The following is a 24,356-nucleotide window of genomic DNA, read 5'->3' as shown; positions in this document are numbered from 1 at the left end:
ACTATTACCAGCCTCTAAAACAAATTCCTCAGTAGCCTGGGGGGAAGAAAGAATGCATACCTCACAACATGATTTAAGCCATCTTCCAACAACTATAATTAAGAAAACAGTGTTAACAGAAAGGGCACCTTATTTTGTCTCCTCACGGACAATTTTCCAGGGAGACAAGAGTCAGCAAGGAATGATGCTATGTGAAAACATACCCCTAATTTTCCCTGGTCTGCCTGACAGTTAGGATACCATCAGACACCGGACACCATCTATCCCTCCTCCAGCAGTTACCATCTAAAAGCAGTTTATGAGTCTCCTTTATGACCCGGGGAGCATAATGGGGGTTTCTCAGAACTGTCTGGGCCCTTTGTGACTTAAATCTGTGTTAAAGAAGCTGAAGTCTCTAAGAACAATGGTTGTGAATGGGACGTTTTAAACACTGGTAAGAGAAGCACCATATTCCAGAGTCTTGCACAATGTTGAAATACTAAGACAAAGGACTGGTGTGGGCGTATTTTTAGCGGGATGTACAAATGTAAATGGACAACTTAGTTAAGGTTGTCCTTGCCCTTGGGCAATTATTTCCACCTTTCTGTCTAGACATCCAATCAACACTAGAAAGGGCCTAAGATTTGACAAAAGAAAGTTTTAGTTGAATAATGGGTCCCTCAGTCCTATTTGCAAAAGGAAAATCAAAAAGAAAACAAAAGCTTTGAAGGAACATTAAGAAGAGGGCATGTAGGAGCCTGCTGTGTGGAGGAAAGCTTTCTAGGGAAAAGTTATCATGTCCTGTTGCTCACAAAGGGGAGTGGACTTATGTTTACACTTCCCAGGCGGCTGCCCTTGTTGGAAGGGGCCTCCTAAGATTCCTTTATCTTGCTGCCAGTGCAAATGGCCAGTATCCATTCACTCCAGGTAACAAAGTCTTTATCTGAGCACCACTTAGGATGCTTTTGAAGCTTTTCATTTAGCGCCCAGCATTTTGCTGATCTAAAGCAGACTTCACCCAGGAGCCCTCAGGGTAGCCTCACACAGCACCCCCTTGTGGTCTGGTGGGGAAACAAAGGGCCTAGGACGACAATTTGGGTTTTATGCCAGATTCTGCCATGAACCTGCCTGTGAAATGAGGGGGATACTTGCTCAATGTTGTGAATTTAAGCTTCTAAAATAACTGTTAAGTACTCTACAAACAGGTAACAGTACCATCATTCCTTTGCCTACACATGTCCCTATTCTATTGTATATTTCAGATCTCGGGCATCTTGAGTTCATCTCTTCCATCTCATGGCCTGACTCACACAAGGAACTCAATTTATCTTTGTTGACTGGCTAACTGACCAAATGAATGAATCCACTTCCCAAATGTCTCCCCCACATCCCAATCCCACATTGCATTTGAAACAAAAGGTCTTTTCAGGATCCTTACAGAATAGCAAATAAAAACTGAAATCGTTCCAAAGGGCAGGACTTAGAGTATCCATAAGTTACTGCTGTATTGTTTCTCTTTATATAAGTAATTTCCCATCATTTATGTTGGTGCCTTTTGTTGTTGTTGGATGATTATGATTTCTCCGCCTGCAAGTTCCTGAGGTTGGATTTCACGTTTCATAGCTCCCTGTGGGCACAGCTCCAGTACACTGCCTTGTGTAGTTGGTACAACCAGACCAAACCCTCTGTCCCTGAATTTAGAATACATGGTTTTGGATAACTATGAAGTTACATCACCCCATGTGCTCTCTTGACACGACTCAACACTTTTGTTATATCCCCATCCTGATACTCAGATCTTTAGCCCATCACAGCGTTTACAGACCTTTCAACCATGGCGCCTACAAGCAAAAATCAATTACAGAGAAAATTGACAAAAGACTAAATGGAAGAAAAGCTTTACTATCAGCAGACAAACTATAGGCAGAACTATTCATACTTAAGCATGGGAAAATGTTTTGTCTCTCCTGAGTAATTGACAAGCTTTTTCTTATGAAAATGAGGTTTTTGTAGCTAATTGATCATGTTTTTCTTTTTGCCTATAGTACCAAGAAGATCAGAGACAAATTTGATACCCAATGTCAGTAACTATTTAATAACCCGTGGCTTGAATATCTGAGTCCTAACTTTTCTCTTCATCTAATCTTTTCTGTCTAAATTACTCCCTTTCCTCTCTTTTTGGCCCACTTTCTTTAATATTACATGTGTCCGTGTGAATATTTTGACTGTGTAAGAGCTCAGATGCTTCATACACTATGGGTAAGTAAAGAAGCGTGGGCTCTGCTTCTCCTCCTGCAGAGCCAAGATGCTCCCTGGTAAGATGGGCTGGGCCAATCCTACTGGGCTCATAGCCAGTTCTCTTCTATAGACCCACTGCCAGGGTGCTGGTGTGGGACAAGTTCTTCTATCGGTTATTTCTCACACTCTAGATCAGTCTTTCAGTGCAACTTCTCCCAGGCTTGGGTGTGAAACCAGTCCAGATTTACATTTCTGCTACTGTCAGTCTCCCTTTGGGGGACTAATACCCTTTCCTGAAATCCGGTCTCAGACAGTTTCAATATATGTGTGTGATCCTTGACGACAGCATTAAGGGTTAGGATCCCAATCCTTTGTCTTTCAGGAGACATCTCAGCTGCTTTATAATTTCAAAAATGCAAGCTTGACTCACCAGTGCCTGGAAACATCCAAGCCCCAAATGCTCTACCTGAGAGCAGTGTCTAAGCCCTAAGGAATGCCCTGTGACATCTGTAAGCCTCATAATGAATAGATGTGCAGACTTTCCAGGTGTGGGTGGAGGGAGCGCATATCCCACTCTCCTCACATTCCCATGGAAGGGAAGACCTTCCTTCCACCCTCACACACATTCACTTCTCCCTGTGACTGGTGCTTCCAAGTGCCAGAGAGACATCCTTCAGTCTCCCCACAGGCTGCTTATTAGTTGCAAGGGAAAAATAGTAATTATATGGTGGAGGAAGCGGACAATTCCATGATGGAGTGGGGTGATCAAAATCAATACCACCAGTTAGGGACAGATGAATAACCTGTACCTCCAGAAGGGAGACCCTGAGACAGTCACAACACCGCCTGTGTAATATTGAGTTTCCTTGCCTCCTCATGACGAAACGTCAGACCAACAAAGAATGAAGAACACTTATTCTATTTTTCAAAGGTGGGGGAAACATATTCTGCAAAAGTATGAATGTAGACAAGACAAAGGAAGTCTATGAAATGTTTTCAGATTAAAGGAGGCAGGAGAGAACTGAGAAAGAGACAGAATACCTGGCACTAGCTAGGATCCCATCCTGGTGGGAAAAATAAAGGTCATTATTACTCGGTTGATTGTCAACATTGAAATCAGACAGTAAATTTTGGCCAGCTCTGGTGGCCTAGTGGTTAAGTTCAGCACTCTCTGCTTCAGTGACCAGGGTTCAGTTCCCAGGTGCGGACCCACACCACTCGTCTGTCAGTGGCCACACTGTGATGGCAGCTCACATACAAAAAGAGAAAGACTGGTCGCAGATGTTAGCTCAGGGTGAAACTTCCTCAGCTAAAAAAGAAAAAAGAAATACAGACTGTAAATTAAATAGAAGTAGCTAATCGACGCTATATTTAGTAAAGTTGATAAATACTCTGGTTCTATAAGAAAATATTCCTATTCTTAGCAAACATGCACTGAAGTATTCTACGGTAAAGGGCCACAACGTAGGCACGTGTGTTTCAGAAAAGGAATTTTATACCTGTTAACAACAAGTGAATCTTAGTAAAATGTGCTATTCTCATTCTTACAACTTTTCGATAAATTTGGAATTATTTCCAAATGAAAAGTTTTAAAAACAACCACACTTCAATCTTACCTATAAGAGCCTGGCCTCAGTGATAGAACCTGGGTTTAAATCTCACCTCTGCCTCTTGGTTGTGTGATCTTGAGCTATTTTACTCTCTGTACACCTTGATTTCCTCATCAATAAAATGGGCACAATAATAGCAGCTGTGTTATAGGCTTGTTACAAGGCTTAAAATTACAAATGAATATTTGTAAAGCGTTTAGAACAGGTCCTGGCGCACAGTCAGCATCAGACAACTGTTTGATAAATATATTGCTACAATTCTGAGATTAAAAACAAAACAAACACACAAAACAACTTTTTCCAAACCTAAAAATTCCCTCCTTGGGTCCACTGACCGACTAACTTAATGTGTCAATGTTTTCGTAGGTTTAGCATGAACTGTGTCTTAATTGTTTGACCCATCAGACAAGTATGGGCCATTGAGTAGGGTTAGAAATGTGGGGAAGCTTAAGCTACCTGAGTAATTTTGCTTTTGTAAAAGCAGTGAAATATATTACAAATCAGATATTGAGTTAAAATAAACAGAGAAAATAAGTACTCGTTACTCTTCTGAACAATATCTTTGAATATTACATTGTTTCCAAGAAATAAAGGAGGGAAATACGATAATATCCTAGCTGGCCTGGCTTTGTTTTAGGATGCAAAGGAACTAGGAAATTACAAACAGTGTTTACACAGCCATGACTCATTTCAGCTTCACAGGAGAATGTCTTATTACATACCGAAAACCCGATGAAGGAAAGGGAAAAGTCTCCTGTTTTCAGCCTCTACTGCAATTTCTCCTGGAAGAGAGCAGAGTTGGGGCAACTGAGAGACTTTTTTTGCAAAGCTCCTGAAGACTCTTGCCAGGAAAGCCCTCATGTAGGCAGGGCCTGGGGAAGTGACATCTCCAACCATGCCAGGACCATGGGGCTCCTCAGGAAGCCACCTGGCTGGTCCCCCAGGTTCCAGGAAAATGACCAGCAATAGCATCCAGGGAGGTGGCAGTGCCTCCTACGCAGTAGGTCAAGGTGACCGCAGCATGGACGTGGTGACAAATATTCACCTGGGGTTCCCCCAGAGATAGGCAGCCCAGCCATACCTCCAGCTCTGCAGAACTTTATCCTGATCAAGCCAGTCCACCAGCAAGCTGTGCATCTGGAACACACTGTCTTGGCCTCTCATAGCTCACAGAACGGCTATTAGTCTTTTACTTGACACCATAGCCCTGCCTTATGGACAGGCCATAAGAAACAGCCTCCCCATTGTGCTGATGCAGTGATGGACTTTTCTATTATTATTTTAAATAAGAAGTTCAATTCAATAACACGACACTTGACTTGAAAGGAAAACTACTTAGGATTTATTTCCTTTAGAGAAATTTATTCCGACTTAAAAACAGATTGCCCTACGTGTAACGGCTATTTACAAAAAATTGTAACATTTTAAAATTGCCCTTGGTTTTATAATGATAAATGAAATATGCTGAAGTTCTCCAATCAAATAGAGTATGCAAAAAATTTTGTTGTTGCTATTGTTTGCCAGACAGTGAGAGCAAAATAACTTAAAGACGTTAAAAATAAAAGTTGTATGAGTACACCTCTGATGAGTCATTTTACGGAAATAGTTTCTTCTCCACTCCATTTCCTTCTGATGTCAATAGAAAATATCAATGACTATCGAGTTAAAAAATAATAATAGTACAATAGACCTGTTTACAAATGCTGGTTACTTTTTATACAACAAAGCAGAGGGAGAGCGGAAATGACAGAGGCAACTACTTGAGCAAGTCAGGATGTGGTGGAATCAAATTGCATTTTTCTAACTGAGAACGTTTTCTCGTCTCTGAGTCCTGAGTGAATGAAGTAGCACACCATGTGCATTTTCATCCTTCATTTCCACTACGCAGGTGCATCTGTTTCATTGATTATCTGCCCATCAAACTGGAATTTTATCTGCCTCAGTGACAAGTCGCGTCACGCACACTAGGTTTTTATTCATTGACTAGTGCTGGATTTCTCTGACTCTTCACCAGAACAACCTGCCCTACCTCCTTCACATGAATTTGCTCACTGTTCCCAGTCTTGACCCTTCCTCGGCTTTTGCATTAGCCACATGAGTGCTGGGGACCTCTCAGCTACTGCATCACAAAAAAGGCACCAGGTCTGAGCCCAACACACAAGCTGCACAGGAGGGGCCGATGGAGGTGGCAGTGGAGGCGAAGGGAGAATGCAGTGATGGTTTTGAGGAGTATTCTGCTGTCCACAAGTATCCCTTCAAAAAGACCCCTGAGAGTTTCTATTCGGTCTCAGACCTAGCAAAGCTAAGCTTTCCTGAACAGCTATTTTGGCTGTCGGAGGCCTCCAGGGCTTGGTTCTGGGCCCCCTCCTCTTCTCCCTCAGGGGTCTTACCCAGTCCCATCAACCTAATCCGAGCTACAGTCATCTCTCTCCTAGACGGGAGCAAATGGCCCCCAGCTGGCCTCCCTGTTCCCACCCTCGCCCATTTACAACGCAACTACCAGATGGCAGCCCGGACAACCTTCTTAAAGCATAAACCACATCCTGATACCCACCTGCTCAGTGCCCTCCAGTCCTCCTCTTTGCCCTTTGACTCGAACTTTGCCTTTTAAAGCCCTTCATGATCAATGCTGACCTCTGACCTCAGCTCAGACCATGCCTACCCTCGCCTCCCATGTTCCAACAACAGGAGCCTCTTTTCCGTTTCTCAAATAAGCAGGTCATTCCTTTGCACCAGCTGTCTCCCTGCCCTGCGGCTCCCCTCCCAGATGGTCAAGATCGGCTCTTTGTTGTCACCCAGAGCTTAGCATCTTTAACCTCCCATCCAATGTCACCTCTCAACCACTTTCTAGCACATTCACTTCTCTTAATCCTCTCAGAACCCTTATTATTAGCTCTTACACTTCTTGCCTGTTTCTTCTCTGCCTACTTCCACCTAGAATGTGATCCCAAGGGATCTTCCTGTCTTGTCTACTGCTGTGTTCTCAGAGCCAAATAGTCCTCAGAATAAGATATATGCAAACAAGTATTTATTGAATGAGTCTGATGAACATGGTAGACTTTGGAACCACGAGTGTTTTTCTCACAGCTATGACCCCCAGTACTGTCAGAATCAAGAGCAGGGCTTACTTCTACTTGCACCAGACCTTACAACATGCATTTCAGGGAAACATCCTGAACTCTTATGTTTCTCTCCCTATTTTTCTCTTGCACTGATTTGCTTATCTTAAAAATTAGTTATAAAGGGCTGAAAATTCTGCTAAGCTTTTCTCAACCCCTAGTAAAATGTGGTGGCGTGTAAGTAAATCATATAAGTGGCCATTTGACAAACATTGCAAGATAGAGTTCTATGGGTAACAAGAGGAATGAGTCCCCCGTGTCACTGATTTCCCAATGACAAGTTGGTGAGAGCAAAACCTGATGCCATCTCTATCTGAGTCAGTGCTGGGGAGGCACAGGAAAACTCAAATCCACTGCAAGAGCCAATGTGAATCCTCACGTCATGGCCAAAGTCAGTTACCAGGTGTCAGGAAAGCAGACACCAAGCTCAGCCGGCCCCAGACCAGCAAAGGTGGACAACGTGAGAGGGAAGTGTGGGATGACCCTGTCCAGCTACAACAGATCATCAGATGGGATATCTTTTTTTAAAATTGTAAATAAAGCTAAACATCTTTACTGCTATAGTATCTCTTTGTTTTTAACTGTGGTAAAAAAAAACATACAACATAAAATTTAACATCTTACCAATTTTTAAGTATTCTGTTCAGTAGTGTTAAGTATATTCACATTGTTGTGCAATCGATCTCCGGAACTTTTTCATCTTCCATACTGAAATTCTATACCCATTTAACAACAACTGCCCATTTCTCCCTCCTCCCAGCCCCTGGCAACCACCATTCTACTTTCTGTCTCTATTCATTTGACTGCTTTAGATACCTCATATAAGCGGAATCCGAGAGGATTTGTCTTTTTGTGACTGGCTTATTTCACTTAGCATAATGTCCTCAAGGTTCATCCACATTGTGGTATGTGACAGGATGTCCTTCCTTTTTTAAGCACAATAATATTTCCTTGTATGTATATACCACATTTTGTTTATCCCTTCATCCATTGGTGGACAGTTGGGTTATTTCCACCTCTTCGCTATTTTCCGATGGGACACTTCTGCATTTATGTGCACCTGCTCTGGTCTAAGGGACATCTGACCAAGCCTGGGCGTCAGTTAGCATCTGCCGCTCTTGCAAGCTCAGGGAAAAAAGTCATACAAGCACGCAGACTGTGCATTCATGGTCACCACCTTCAGCTGGACCTAAACACTGCTTAACAGGCCTCTGGTCAGCTCTCTCGCTCAGTTCCCACGTGGCTGTCTCAGGCCTTCTCCACTTTTCTCACACCTTCCAGCATACATAACTACTCTGCTGGAATTTTGCAGGCAACATTTTGTAGATGTGGTCTATCTCAGTGAATGGCATTACCATTCACCCAGTTGGTAAAGCCCAATATCAAAAGGCATTCTATTCCATCAGGCCCCATATCCTACCAGTGACCAACAGTAATAGCACTTAGCTTCTATCATGACAGAATCTGTCCATTTTTCATTATTCCAATGGCTATTTCCTCAATGCCAGTTACCATCACCACCAGTAAGACTACTGCAAGGGCCTCCTAACTGATCCCCCTCCATGCCCCCTGCCCATTCCCACCCATTCTCCCCACTGCATTCATGTGACCTTGCTCTAATTCCAGTGTAATTATGCCACCCCACAGGGGCACCCCAATACCCTCCTTGGTGTGGCGTGCAAGGCCTTCCTTGACCAGAGCCTCATCTCCTGCATCCCATCCCACCCACATTTGCTTCAGCCATGTGAGAAGCCCCTCCCCACACACCAGCCCTTTCACACCTTACAAACTTTGCTCATGCTATTCTCCCACCTGGCTCACAATGACCATGTCTCTTCACTGGCCTAATTCTTCTTCACCATTTAGGAATCACTCACGCCTCCATCCAATTCCTAAGCCCAGTCTCTTTCCTCCTGTGCCTCCTCTTCAATACTGGAGCACCCGTTTCACACTCTTCATTCAGTTTTTTGGAGGAATCATTTCCTTCCCCAGATTCCCACAGTCATTCTGGGTTCCTTGAACATGTTCTTGGGGCATAAGGTCATATTCTCCATCCCCTCACCGCCTTCTTTTCCATGCTAAGTAGACATTTCATAGTGTAATAGTACATAGGAACTTCTCAAAAGCCCCAGTGTTAAGCTTGAGTAACATATAAACAAACGCACTTAGAGGAATGTTTAAATTGTGAATTATAGCTACAAAAGAAACTATAAACAATTTAAACTAGTGAAGAATTGCCCCGCTGTGTGCCTCTGTTTTATACAAGTGTTCATGCACAAGGGCTGAGTCACAGAACAATAAAGAATGGCTGTTCAGTTCTGTGGCAGGAACCACAAACACAAAGGTCACAGACAGACATCCATTCTGTGTCCCATTTTCAGTAATTTATGAAAAATTAGGCTTTCTGTCTGAGGCTTTCTTTGTGTAAGCTCAAATTTCATTTTGGAAATTCCGAACAAGCTCTCCTCAATTAAAACGCATCACTTTTCCACATTATAAAAAATTGAAAATGTTTCTGAACGAAGTTGGTTGAACTTGGAGAACTGGTTGATCCAAAAGGAATGAGAGCTGTCAAATAATATTATAGATTATATAATATTATAACCAAATATTTTGGTAAAGTGGGATGAGGTTTTTTAAAGGAAAGATGTTCCTTGGGGGGACGCACCTTCTTTGATTTATCAATTTTAGGAAACTGGAATTTGGACAATCCTAGGCTCAAGTAGGAACAACAGAAGAGAAACATGGTCATTCACATTTCTTAATGTTTTCACGGAAAGACATCTTTTTAGTTTACAAGACTAACTACAATCTTCTTTTCTCTCTTGCAGACCTAACTTCATATTTTCATGGGAATTCTCTCATACTGATTCCTTGAATAAGAGAACATAACTAATACAGTGCCACAGGTGGAATTTGGAAATAGAGTTTTCAGCTCTCTTGAGAAGGCATCTATCTTCATACTCATATTTAAATAAAGAATAACATCCCTGAAAAGAAATTGGAAACTGAGGAACTAAACTAAATAAACTAATTTTCACTCAAAAATAAGAAAACAAAATAAACCAAAATGAAGTATATAAAAGGATTGGTAGAGATAAAAGTGAAAAGTAATGAATTAGAAAACAAACAGAAAGTAGAATTGATAAGTAAAATCAAAGTTTTGCTTTTAAAAGTCCAACAAAAGAAACTCCTGGCAACCACATGCATAGAAAAAAAGAAGAAAAAAATCCATGAATCTGTAATATCAGAAATGAAAGAGATAGGATCATAGGATAGAGGATAGATTGCTATGTACAACTCCATGTTAATGTGTTTGAAAATCTGGATGAAATAGGGCAGTTCCTAGAACTTTTAAATCAGAGTAAGTCAGAAAGAGACAGAAACCTGCATGGAAATAATCTCTAGTGGAAAAAATTGAAAAAGTTCCAAAAACTAGCCCCAAAATAAGACACTAGATTCAGACGGATTTTAAAGAGAGTCCTATCAAAGCCCTGAGGAAGATATAAATAATCCTCACGTGAGTTAAACTATTTCAGAATATAGAAAAAGATGAAGAGTTTCTAACTCATCTTGCAAGGATTGCTTAATCTTGATACCAAAACAAGAGGGAAAAAAAGAAAAAAGAAATATAGTCTAAACTAATGAAACAGATGCAAAGATTCTAAACAGGATATTATTAAATTAAAACAATAATATATCTCAGTGCACTAAAATAATGTGCCATAATTGACTAAGGTTTAGTTCAGGTAGGTAAGGCTAGTATAAAAGTAGTGAATCTGTTAGTGTAAATTAGCACAAAAATAAGTTGAAGTAAAAAAATCCATGTGACCATCTCTATAAATACCAAAAAGATATTAAATAAAATTCCACATCCACTTTTAATATACAAAAACTCTTTGTATACTGGAATAGAAAGATGCTTCTATAATCTGAAAGCAAAGCAAACAGCACACATGTTAGTGAAACAATAGTGTCATTTTCACAAAGGTCTAAGACAAGAGAAGGATGACTTGTCTAACCAGTTTAACACAGCAATAAAAAGAAATTGGTGTGGGTTTTAAAAAAATATCACTTGCCAAAAAAGCTTAAGTGAAGGGGAATTTATTATCAAGATTCGAGAAACCAAAGAATGGGAAATACAAGTGGACATCACAAGGGACTAGAAGCAGGATCTGGAAGACCTACGGGATACAAGGCAGCTAGCTACTGTCTTTAAGTCTTTGCCTCTGTCTCTCTGGAAGCAGCATGATCCCAAATTTGATTCATTCTTTCTCCTCAGAAAAATCTACTAACTCATCCTCTTATATATGGCCCACCATGCTTACCCAAAATGGCAGCTGCAGCCCTGAAGTCTATATGACCTTCCAGTCACTATCTTTTAAAATATTGCTATACCGCATTCTCTCTCTCCCTCCTTCTGGGGCACAAATTATATGTATGTTAGACCTTAGTCAATTATGGCACATTATTTTAGTGCACTGAGATATATTATTGTTTTAATTTAATAATATCCTGTTTAGAATCTTTGCATCTGTTTCATTAGTTTAGACTATATTTCTTTTTTCTTTTTTTCCCTCTTGTTTTGGTATCAAGATTATGCAATCCTTGCAAGATGAGTTAGAAACTCTTCATCTTTTTCTATATTCTGTTAACCTGGAAGCACCTCTGGTGAGTACTTCTCATCTTTTTGTCTCTCTCTGCTTCATTCTTCTGACCTATTGTTCAGTTTTCTAATTCTCTCTTCAGCTGTATCTAAACTGCTATATTAAGTTCCTAATTTTAGTTACTTTATTTTTCAGTTCTATAATTTCAAGTTAGTTTTTTTTTGTGAATCTGAAATACAGGTATTTTTTTCAGTTCTTTGTTGAAAGTATTCATGAGGATTGCAATATGGTGATTTTCTAATTCTATCTTTCTGCTTTTATTATCGTAATTCTTCCATAATAAATACTTTTCCCTCATCAACTATTTTGTTACCCTGAAATTCAGTTTGAAAGGAAAAATAGGAAAAATGCTTGATTCTTTCCAGAGTAATAGTTGATGCCCTAGCAATCTCCAATGGTAATCAACATGATTTTTAAATTTATAGGATTATATACACTCATGGAATTTTAAAACAGCTTTATTGAGACATAATTTATATACCATAATGTTTACAATTTAAAGGAAAACATTCAAGGGTATTTAGTATATTTACAGTCTTGTGTAACCATCACTATAATCTAATTTTAGAACATTTTCATCATCACCAAAAGAAACCTTGTACCTATTAGTAATCACTCACATTCTGCTGGGTTCCCCTCACCCAAGTCCTAGGCAACCACTAACATACTTTCTTTCTCTGTAAATTTTCCTATTTGGTGTATTTAATATAATGATATCATACAACAAGTGATCCTTTGTGACTGCCTTCTTCCACTTGGCATCATGATTTTTAGGTTCCCTCGTGTTGTAGCATGTATCAGCACTTCAGTCTTTGTATTGCTGAATAATATTCTATTGTATGAATATATTATGTTTTGTTTATCCATTCATCCATTGATGGACACTGGATTGTATTCACTTTTTAGCTCTTGTGAATAATGCTGCTAACATCCAATCTGTTAACATAGGATGTCTTCCCGTTTATGTAAATCTTTAATTTCTTTCAACATTGTTTTGTAGTTTTCAGTGTGCAATTCTTGCACTTCTTTTCTTAAATTTCTTCCTAAGTATCTTATTCTTTTTGATGCTAATATAAAAGGAATTATTTTCTTAATTTCATTTTCAGATTGTTTATTGCTAATGTATAGAAATACAATTGATTTTTTGTGTGTTGATTCTGAACTTGTTTATTAGTTCTAACAGTTTTTAGTAGTGAATAGAGATAGTTTTACTTCTTTCTTTCCCATTTGGATGCTAGTTCTTTTCTTCTCACCCTTCCTCCTTCTCTCTCTCTCTCTTTCTTGTTTCCCCAGGTGCCCTGGCTAGAACCTCTAGTAAGCTGTTGAAGTGGCAAGAGTAGACATGCTTGTCTTGTTCTGAAGCTTACAGATTTTTCTATGTTTGACGTGTTTCTATCAATTGTAGCCATTATTCTCTTTTCGAGCTCAAATTTTCCCACTTTGGCCAGTGGGACCCTATTCTACTTAATTGCGATGATCTTTTAATATGATCTCATTAGTCTTTGATTGCTTCCTCACTTTCTGATATAATAAGATATCCCAGATCTGACTAGTATTTTGCTGCTCTGGACCTGGAATCAAGTTTTCCAAAAACTTTCCCTTTTGAGTTTCTAAATGGTATTTAAAGACCACAGTCTGGGCATTAGGAGTAACCATTGCTATGAGTCACCATTTCATCTAGTCCTTACACTTGACAGAGCTAAGAAATGAAGTGTTTCTTTAATATAAAAGGGAAAAGTCACAAATTCATACTTATATCTTTAAACATAAAATTACAAAGTTTTACTTAAATCCACTGATTTTATACTTTTATCTTATTTCTCTTCCACTGAAAATCCTGATTCCTTTTAAGAGTAATATAATTATTTATTTGCTTTATCCAGCAGTTTCAAAGTAATAATAACAATATTACTACTAACAATTAGATATTGAACGACATTTGAGGTTTTGGGGTTGTTTTTTTTTTTGTAGTTGTTATTATCATTAGAATATATCCCCTGAGAGATGTATAGTCAAATTACTGTATTTTAAAGTCACTTGGAATAATTCTTCTCTCTTTGTGATTATAGTACCAATTCAATATATATTTAGGTTCGTTTCCAATCATTTGTCATCTTTATTTCTTGCTTTCACTCCTTTTTAATTTAATTTTTGTATTTTAATTACATAAAACATTTATAAGTTTCCAAAGTCAAAACTATCTAAGAAAGTATTTTTAAGAAGATTCACTTTCATCCACGTCCCTCTACCCATTCCCTCACTCTCCTATAAGTAACTTTTTGTGTTAGTTTTTGTTTACCTTCAATTTTTTTCCTCTTTGAAAATTACCCCCATATGATATAAAAATGACAATAGTTGACATCCCTTGGTTGTTTCCATTTTCAAGGTGAAACTTTCAATATTTCACCATTATGTATAGTGTTTTCTGAATTACTTTTTTGTAGATACTCTTTATCAGATTTTGAAAAATCTCTTTTATTCCTGGTTTGCTGAAAGTTTTTTAAAAATCAAAAATAGGTGTAAAATATATTTTAGCAAATATATTCTTTTTATCTAAGATGACCAAATGATTTTCTTTCCTTTTTTTAATGAGATGAATTACACTGATTGATTTTCAAATATTAAACCAACCTCACATTCTTATCTAAACCCAATAGATTGAGTTGTATTATATTAACATTTTTCTATACCACTGAGTTCAATTTATTGAAATTTTGTTTAGAATTTTTGCATCCACATCCATAAGATTGATTTGTAATTTTCCTTTCTTGTAATTTTCTTGTCAAATTATGCTGGCTTCATAAAAAGAGTTTAGGAGAGTTTTCTCTTTGTGCATTCCATTCGTGTGGTGAATGAAACTGATTTTTAAAAAATATCAACCAAGGGTGTTTTTTTTTCATGAGGAAGATTGGCCCTGAGCTAAGATCTGTTGCCAATCCTTCTCTTTTTGCTTGAGGAAGATTGGCCCTGAGCTAACATCTGTGCCAGTCTTTCTCTATTTTGTATGTGGGACGCCACCACAGCATGGCTTGATGAGCTGTGTGTAGGTCTGTGCCCAAGATCTGAACCAGTGAAGCCCAGGCTGCCAAAGCAGAGTGCATAAACTTAATTACTATGCTACCAGGCCAGCCCTAACCAAGGTTTATTCTTGAAATAAACCCAAACAAAACAGCTTGCGTTTTGTTTTTAAACCTAGTCTGACAAACTTTATCTTTTAATTGGGGTGTTTAGTACATTCATATTTACTGTAATTACTGATATATTTTGGTTCATTTTGACTATTACTTATTTATTTAGCTCACTTGTTTTGTTTCTTTTTCTTTCCTTTCTTGTCTTCTTTTAAATTAAATATTGTTTACTATTTTCCCCTCCACTAGCTCTTCAGTTATACATTCTTTTACTGTTCTTATACTAAATGTTTCTTATACTATTCTTATATTATGTGTTTTTTATATTATTCTTATACTAAGTATTTATCTTAGAGATTGCAACACGAATCCATGACTTATTATAGTCAGATATAAATTATTATTTACACATCCCAAAAAATGTTCATTCCTTAGAACACTTTTCTCCATTTACCCTATCCTGTCTTATGTGTTAAGTTATATATTTTAATTCAATATGAATTGTAAACTACAAGAGACATTATTATTGTTGTACAGTCAATATTCACTTACATTTACTCATATATTTACCTTTTCTATAGCTCTTCATTCCTTCCTGTATTTCTAAATTTCCATCTGGGACTATTTTCCTTGTGCCTAATGCACTCCTTAAAAAAAATATTGACTTTTTGGTGCACATTTCTATGAATCTTAATGCATGTATAAATTTGTGTGAGCATCAACAAAATTGTGGTGCAGAACATGAAAATTCCGTTTAATATTTCTTCTAACATAAGTCTACTGGTGACATAGGTAATATATACCCTCAGTTTCGGTTTTTCTGGAAATATCTCTATTTTGCCTTCACTTTTCACAAGGTATAGAATTCTAGACTGGTCGTTATTTCCTTTCACCCTTTCAAAGGCGCCATTCCATCACTGGGTTTCCATAATTTCTGTTGAGATGTTAGCTTTCAGCCTTACTGTTGCTTCTTTGAAAGTAATGCATCTTTTTCTTTACTTGCTTTTATAATTTCTGTTTGTCTTTGATTTTTAGCAATTTGGTTATAACATACCAATGTGTGGTGTTTTTTGCCTTGATCCTGCTTAGGGTACCTAGTAATTTTGATTCCGTGACTCAAAATTTTTTATCAGTTTTGGAAAATTCTTGGTTATTATCTTTTCAAATACTGCTACTGCCACAGTCTCTTTCCTCCCTTCTTGAACTCCAATTACACATGTTAGAATACTCCATATGGTACACCGTGTCTCTTACATGCGTCCATATCTTCTATCCTTTTTTCTTCTTGTACTTCAGTCAAGACATTTTCTACCGTCCTATTTCCAGCTCACCAGACCTCTCAAGCTGTGTCCAACCTGCTGTTAAACCCCACTTACTGAGTTCTAATTTTGATTACTATATTTTTCAGTTCTAGAATTTCTATTTGCATTTTTTAAATGTAGATTCTGGTTCTCCAGTAAAATTCTGAATTTTTAAAATTCATTTTCTTAATCACATTAGTTACAATAATTTTTAAATCTGTGTCTGATAACGGCCATGATTTGGAACACCTATGAGCATATTTCTATTATGTGTTTTCCCTTGGCCCCCCTTCTTGGATCCTGGTAATTCTGAATTGAATGCTATCACTGTGTCTGAAAGAATGCAGAGGCTGTGGATGAAGTGATTTTCCTCCAGAAAGGATTCACTGTGTGGTCTGGAGGCAGCCAATGTGGGGACAGCTTATCTCAACCCCATCAGGGACTAAGATGATCCAGGCTGAGTTGTCTTAAGGCTTGATCTACCCTAATGCAGGGTCCCGACTAAAAGCATAGAGCATTTACTAAGTGCTGTCTCCTAGTCAGTTCCTGATTGCCAATTTTTATCTCCAACAACATCAGACTGCTAAAAATTCCAGTCTGCTTTCCAGCTGCTTTTCCTGGCTTCCGAGCCTTTCACTTTATGTGACTAAGATTCACCAAGCACTTCTAAGAGAAAACCATCAAATGTCAGGCTTGCTTCTCTGCACCTCCCTTTTTTTCTGGAACCTTGGCTTCTTGAATGCCGGCTGATGTGGAAACCCCACGCTCCAGGCTTTTTCTCCTCAGACCTCTGACACTGCTGAGAGCCCTGCTGCTTCTCCGCCTCTTCGGGGCCACCCTCTACCAAGTCTCCCAGCCCCTTTCTCAACGCCAAGATCTACCCACTGCCAAGAGGAGGAAAGCAGCTTTCGGAACATTGGACTCACTTCAGTGAGATTCCCTTCTCTCTGGTATTTCGACCCTTCAACTCAAGGCTGTCTCAGTGGCTCTCTGAAAACTTCAAACAGATCAATTTTAATTGTATCCATCTTTTCCACTTGTTCTCAGTGGGAGCAGCAGTTTTGTACTAACTGCTCCATCATAACTGGAAATGGGGGTGCTCTCTTAGTTTCTTTTGACAACTGAATAGTACCATCACTTGGTAGACATGCTATAGTTTATTTAACCAGTTCTCTACTGAAAAACATTTGAGTTGTTCCAGCTTCTCGTCCTATCAAATAAAGCCACAGTGATCTGCCTTCTGCAACTGTCTTCATATATTTGCATTTGAATATTTGAGATGGAATCCTCGAAGTATGATTGCTGGATCGAAGAGTGAATGCAGATGCAATTTTGCTAGATATTGCCAATTTCACTTCATAGAAACTGTACCATTTTGTGTCCCCACCAGCAGTGTACAAAACTGCCTGTTTTCACATACCTTGACAAAATTTGCATTGTCAAACTTTGGAGATGAGTTTTCAGTCAGAGAGACGAGAGACAGTATCTCAGTAGTTCTGACGTGATTTCCCTTACTGTGAACGAGGGCTATTAGTGCACCTTCTCTGGGAACTCTCTATTCACATCTTTGCTTATTTTTTCAATCAGGTTGTGGATCTTTTTTCCTCAATTTTTAGGAACTCCTTATTACATTAAGCATATCAGTAATTTTGATATAACTTGAGAACTTTTTCCCACTTTGTAATTATCTTGTGACTTTACTTATTTTGTTTTTTTGAAATGCTGTCAAAATTCTTCTTTTATTGAATCTAGATTTTCTTGGTCAGTTCAAAACTTCGACTCAGGTTATAAAAATAAGATTCACCCATGTTTTCTTCTAGTATTTGTTTTTCTGTTTCTGTTTTGTTTTCATTTAGATCTCTGATACATTTGAAATTTATTCTGGAATACATTGTAAGAAATAGATCCAATTTTTTTCTTTTTCTTTGCAGCTATCCATTTGCCCCAGTGCTATTTACAGTTAATTTTTCCCTCTGATTCAATGCCTCTTTTGTCATACACTAAGTTTTTCTTAATTATGTTTCTGGGCATCCTATTCCAATCCATCATTTTATAAGTCTCTTCCTGAGCTAATACCGTACAGCTTTAATTTAGAGGATTTTAAATATTTTACTATTCTAATAGGATTAACCATACATTAGATATTCTTGCCAAATATTTCCCAGCTATTCTCAGTTGTTTATTCTTCTATATAAACTTTACAATTAACTTGTCTAGTTCTGGGGGGAAAAAAATCTGAGGAAATTTTTATTGAGGTTGCATTACATTTATAACTAATTTAGGGAGAAATAACATCTTTACGAGGTTAAGTTTTCCTATTCAAGAATATTGTGTTTTTTTCAATTGTTCAAAGTTATTATCATATCTTTTAAGAATGTTTTACAGTTTTCTTACTATTTTTGCATATTTCTTATTAGGTTTATGTCTAAGTATTTAAATTTTTGTTATTGTACACAGGGTCTGCTCTTCCATTATATCCTCAAACTGCTTAGAGTTTATATATAAGAAGGCTAATGATATCAGTATGCTAATTTTACATCCTGCCACTTTGTGATCTTATGGTTTGTAGTACTTTTCCATTGATTCTTTTGTTTTTTCCAGATATGCAACTATATTATCTGGAAAGGGTTTGCCTCTTCCTTTCCAATTCTTATGAGTCTAATTGTCTTCTCTTGTTTAATTTCAGTGATTAACATTCCAATGCAACGTTAAATAATGTCGAGGTAGAAGGCATCCAAGTCTTCTTCCTGACTTGAGGGGAGTGACTCCGTAAAGTGTTTGACATTTATAATCCAATGAGAAGCTGGCTTTTGGACTGATACACACACACACACACGTGTACACACACATTTTATTAGGTTAAAAATGTATTTCCATGCTGTTTTTTCATTGTATGCCAGACATTTGTATTGGAAAAATTATTTGTAGAAATAATTTGAGGCCCAGGATGATACAGCTTGCTCCAGAGAGGATCTCTGTTGCTTATGCCACAATCGTGGGGGCACCATTAACAATCCAGACTAATCCTTTTCTAATTTTAGGTTTTAGGTTTCTAGACCTTTCATAGCACTTAAGAGAGGCTGAGGTCCGTTTGCGGGCTCATTTCGTTCTAGTACACCCTAACTTTTAGGGGGCAGCTCTTCAGGATTCCAATCTCAAAGTGTGGGGTGTGTCCCAGGGCCCCCAACCTCGGCAAGCTCTGGACCCACAGCTTTTTCTCCCCAGCCTCAAGGGGTTTTTAAAAGTGCAGCCAAATATTTCAGTGCCCCTTTCAAGATCTGCAAATGTCCTCCTGGACAAAAGGAGCCCCCAACAGTAGGCTCACTCTCTTGATTTCTGTCTTCTCCCAAATCTTGGCCAGTAATTTCTCACTACCTTGTTAACTTCTTGATGATTTTTAAACTAAATTTTAAATTTTATCCAGCTTTACTTTAGCTGTATCTTTAGCAAGAGGGTCGGTCTGAATCACCTCGTCCTCTGTTACCAAAAGCAGCCCTCCTATTTCACGACACCAAATTAAAATAAATTTAAAAAGCAATAAAGAGAAAAAAGTAAGAGAGTAGACTCTTTTAAACCACATTTTTCAATGTGTGAGAGATTTCCAGATGTGTCTGAATTACTATTTAGAAACGGGTACTTCTTCATAAACAGATAACAGCATAAACTTTTCATGACTAAAAAGTAGTAAAAATAATAGAATTTATTTCCATAACATGCCCCCCAAAGTAGCATAACTTTATAGTCACACCTCTCGTTTTCCCCAATTGACATCTCATCTAGGCTCCCCTGGGCTTACCTCATGGCAGAGCAGATGTTATTTTCTCCTCAGAAAATGCTATGTCATTCCTTGATTCTCATCTGTTGCCTAAGCAAATTGTTCCGGGGAAGTCACTCTCCTCACATACGCAAGCAAAAAAAGAAACACCAACAAAAAAAGCATAAGGCACTTCTAGCTTTCTGACTTAGAGAAGAAAATGCTTGGTGCTCCTTTATCATCCCCCCAAAGACAACACGATGTGAGATCTCTTGACCGGACCATATAGTTTTGTGGGACTCTATGCCCAAGTTTCTCAGTCTAACTTCTTTCATGCACATTAAGGTCACTCAAAAGCATGACTCACAGGTTTAACAACTGTACTTACGAATTTGAACCAACTACTTTTGTACAGTTTACAAAGCAGCTACCCAGAAGATTATGAGTCCCTTGGGCAGGAGGCCGGCTAATATATTTGGAACAGGATCTGACATTGAATGGGGATTTGGCAGTGCTGAAGCAGTCTGAAGGCAGCAACCGTGGAGAACCTTGGGAGTGATGGAGAGGTGGACACATTTCATGCAGGGCCCAGAGGTGCTATATATTTAGTTTCCAATGTTCAAAATATATACCCACTATTAGGGATTTCTTCTGGCAACACACCGGACTAAGTTGATGCAGTTAGGCCTTCCCTTCCACTGCAAATACAAAGAAGAGTTGGATGTAATAGTAGTTGTTTTCAATTGTAGTGTTTCATAATCCAGCTGAAAAAAGAAAGAATGAGAGATGACCAGGGGCTAGGAACAAAGATAGAAATCAAAACTGGAGCAGAAAGAGGGAGCTGAGGCAGTGCTGAACTATGGTGGCCCACCAAGGACGGGGCCCTGACCAAGGCCCTAGGGCCTTGCGTGTGAAGGTCTCACATGGACGAGAGACTTGGCCTCAAACTGCAGAGGTCAGAGGAGGTGGAACCAAGCCCTGCTGTGAATCACTGAGCCTCGTTTATGAAAGGGAGCTAAAAATTCCTGCACACTAGCCCAGGAAAGAGACAAGAAACTTGGTCATCTATGCATCTTGGGTTGGGGGAAAAAATTACCCCTAAGAAATCAAAACCTCAGTCATCTGTCATATGTGGGAATGAACGAATATAAACCTAGATCACTATCTTACGCCAAATAAAAATAAATTCAAAATGAATTGAAGACTTGAATTTAAAAAATAAAAATCTTGTGAGAAAATCTAGGCAACTATGCATTCAGAGTAAGGGCGGCAGAGAACTTCACAAAGACTGAAAACCCAGGAGCTATTTAATAAAAATTGCTATATTTGACTCTATAAAGAGTCTTTTTAAATGCTTTATGGCAAATGGTACCATAAACAAAATTAATAGGCAAAAATAGATTCAAAACAATAGTGCCAATGCAGATAGTAGAGAAAAGGTCAGTATCTGCAGTATACAAATGTTCCTTATTAATTGACAAGAAGGGAACAAAAAGTAGAAAAAGGACAAATGACATGGAGATAACTCATAGATGATAAAAGTTCAAATGGCCAACAAACATATGAAAAGATGGGCCAACCTACTAATTGTACAGAGTTCATTGACCTCCCCTCCTTCCAAGGACACTCGGCCTGGGCCCTACGTAAAAGAATGTGTCTGGGCTCGGAGCCGGAGATGGCCACTCCGACCCTGACCCCAAGGCACAAGCTAATAAGAAAATGTCCTGTGTCACGTTCCCTGTCTGGGCTGGCCACCCCGACGGGCACCAGACTGGATGGTAGAAACATCCCATCCGTGCGAACAAAAGATAAAAACATCCGATCCATGGGAACAAAAAGAAATAACTCAAAGTATCTAAATGTCTGAAACCCTGAGTCAGAACCCACAAAATATTAGAATAAAATGGCGTCACAAGCATAGAACAATTGGGAGTCTCACTGAGGAGAGGATGCTTTGCCTCAGACCCGCACAGTTGGCACTCCCGCCCGCCATACAAACTATTGGGACTTCCTGGCTGATTGTGGTGTGGATGTTGTGAGTACCGATTTGTTGTTCCCCTTTATCCCTGCTCCTCATTCTGTTTCCCTTTATCAATAAACTTTGATTGCTTAAACAACCAAGTAGCCTTGGCAGTACCTGTCATTCCTTGCCCTTTGCGGCTGCAGACAACACTAATACTAAAGGAAATCTAAATGAAATTTACAGTGAGCTATTTACTCCCACGTCCATCAGACTGGTAAAAATTCTAAGTATTCACAATGCCCATTTGTTGTTGGGGTTCAGGGAAAAGGGTAATTTCAGACATTGCTGGGGGACGTGTGAATTATTATAACATTTTTGGAAAGCAATCTGGCAATTACTATTATAATTTTTTAGAATATATATATATTAAAACTCACTTCTAACAACCTATCCCTGGGGCCGGCTAACTATGGTCTGTGGGCCAAATCCAACCCACTGCCTGATTTTGTAAATTGGGTTTTATTGGAACATAGCCACTCATTTGTTTACATGATGTCCATGGCTGCTTGGGGGCAAGGGCAGAGGCATGTGAAGACCGTGTGACCCACCAGGCCCAGCAAGTTCACTATCTGGCCCTTTTAGGGAAAGTTTGCTGGCCCCTGATCCATCCCAAGGAAATAAAAGCACAAGGCTATTTGTACAAGAATGGTGATTGGAACATTGCTTATATTGGACAACAAAATGAAAGTCCAGTGTTAGAATGTGTTTGAATAAATTATAATATGTCCACACCATGGAATTAGCAAGCAAGTCTTAAAAGCAATGAATTAACATTTTACCACTTGATTTGGAAGGATTTTCATGAAGTATTTTTGAGTGATATATCAAGAAGCATGTCTATGATTCTATTTTTGTCAAACAAGAGGCAAAACCATATGTCATATATATTTTTACATAAAGCTTTAGTCTTACATGACCAAGGCAAAAACATGAGAGAATATACACTGCATTGTTAACATGAGTTATGTAGGGTAGGGAGAGGATGAAGTGAGCAGAGAACTGGAAGAAAGAGTCAAGATAAAAGGAAGAGAAAAAAAGATTACACACACACACACACAAGTACATTTGACAAGGTCATATTTATGTATTTATATAAAAATATAATTGTGTGTATGCATATAAACATAATGAAATGAAAAATTAAATGGAATTCAATTGAAGGGTGAAACCAACTGGATGTAGGTGAAGAGAGAATTAATAAACTGAAAGATAAACATGAAGAAATCCAGTAAAAATTAGCATAGGTAGATAAACAGTTGAAAAATATGAAGGATCCAACATTAGTCTACTCAGAGGCCCAGGAAAGACTAGAGAGAATGGAAGAGAAATAATTTCAAGACAATGACAGAATTTTTCAGAAATAAGAAAGACCTAAGAAGCACCTCAACTCCCAAGCAGCATTAATAAAACAAATCTGCCCCTAGAAACACAGTGACAAAACTGTAGGACAGCAAAGTAACCACTGTGTCTGTTGGGGGAGGTGGGGACAAATAGTTGACAAAGAAATGACTATTTATAGCACTCCTATTTTCTCATCAGCAACAATACAGAACAGAAGACAATGGAATAACAACTTCTAAAACCCTTATCCAGCTCATCTCATGAGGGAGGGCAAGAGAAAGACATGTTGGGACAAAGATGAAAGTGTACCATGTGAAGACCTTTGCCAAACGAATTACTAAAGGATGTACTTCATGAAAAGGAAATTGAAGCCAGAAGGAAGAAGTGGATTGCAAGAAACAATGGAGAGCAAAGAAATCCAGTGTTGGTATAACTAAAGAAGCTTAACTCCTGGAACTAAAATAATAATGATGATGACTAATAATAATTACCTAAAATTAAGGTGGAACAAAAATACTCAACCCCAATAACATGAAAGATGAATAGGATGGAACACTAACTACCTCAAAAGGTCTTGTTCTTGAGGAGGGAACCTTATTGTCTACCTTTAGACTTTGTTGAATAAGCATCCTTGTGTTAAAAAAAATAAAATCAAAAAGAATATGAATGCCCACCCATGACACTCAGGCTTTTTAGTCGCTGGGCAACAGAAACCAACTGGGGCTGATAAAGCAGGAAGGAGATTTATTAAAGAACATCAAGTAGCTCACAGGATCTCAGGAAGGGCTAGCCCCAAGCTTGAGGGCTGTGTGGGCAGGGCGAATGCCCCCAGTCAGTCTGCAGAGCTGGCCCCGTGCAGACATGCTGCCCATGCAGCCTGCTCCACCCCCATCACAGCATCAGACACACTGCCCCATAACCCTGCCAGAGCTGCCTGGGGAATCAAACCACAGCAGCAAACGCTGCTGACCCACAGCAAGCACTCCCTGGGGCACACTCCTTGGGGCCTCGAGCTCCCACCCTGGGTGACAGCGTGTCACAGGAAAGCTGCATGACAGGTGGGGTGTTTTTTCACTTTTACAGAGAGGCAGGCTCAGCCTCCCAAAGACACACGCAGCCCGGAGCATCCCCAAAGAGATCATCCACTGGACCACTAAAAAAGAAAATTACATATGTGCACCAGAGCACTAAAACAA

At 38.8% G+C, this 24,356-nt stretch overlaps 1 long non-coding RNA gene across 1 annotated transcript; it reads right to left on the bottom strand.

Moving 5' to 3' along the window:
• Positions 1-1,865: 1,865 nt before the first annotated feature.
• LOC139077247 (uncharacterized) lies at positions 1,866-20,144 on the bottom strand. The gene is made up of 3 exons (XR_011529598.1): positions 19,839-20,144; positions 4,550-4,609; positions 1,866-3,526 (listed from the first exon to the last, which is right to left on the bottom strand). It is a non-coding gene; the product is annotated as an uncharacterized lncRNA (long non-coding RNA).
• Between the last annotated feature and the right edge of the window lie 4,212 nt (positions 20,145-24,356).

Source organism: Equus przewalskii, chromosome 19 (assembly GCF_037783145.1).
Source record: "Equus przewalskii isolate Varuska chromosome 19, EquPr2, whole genome shotgun sequence".
Classification (NCBI taxonomy): Eukaryota; Metazoa; Chordata; class Mammalia; order Perissodactyla; family Equidae; genus Equus; species Equus przewalskii.
Note: the sequence above shows the minus strand (reverse complement) of the source record. Positions and strands in the feature narration are given on the sequence as shown.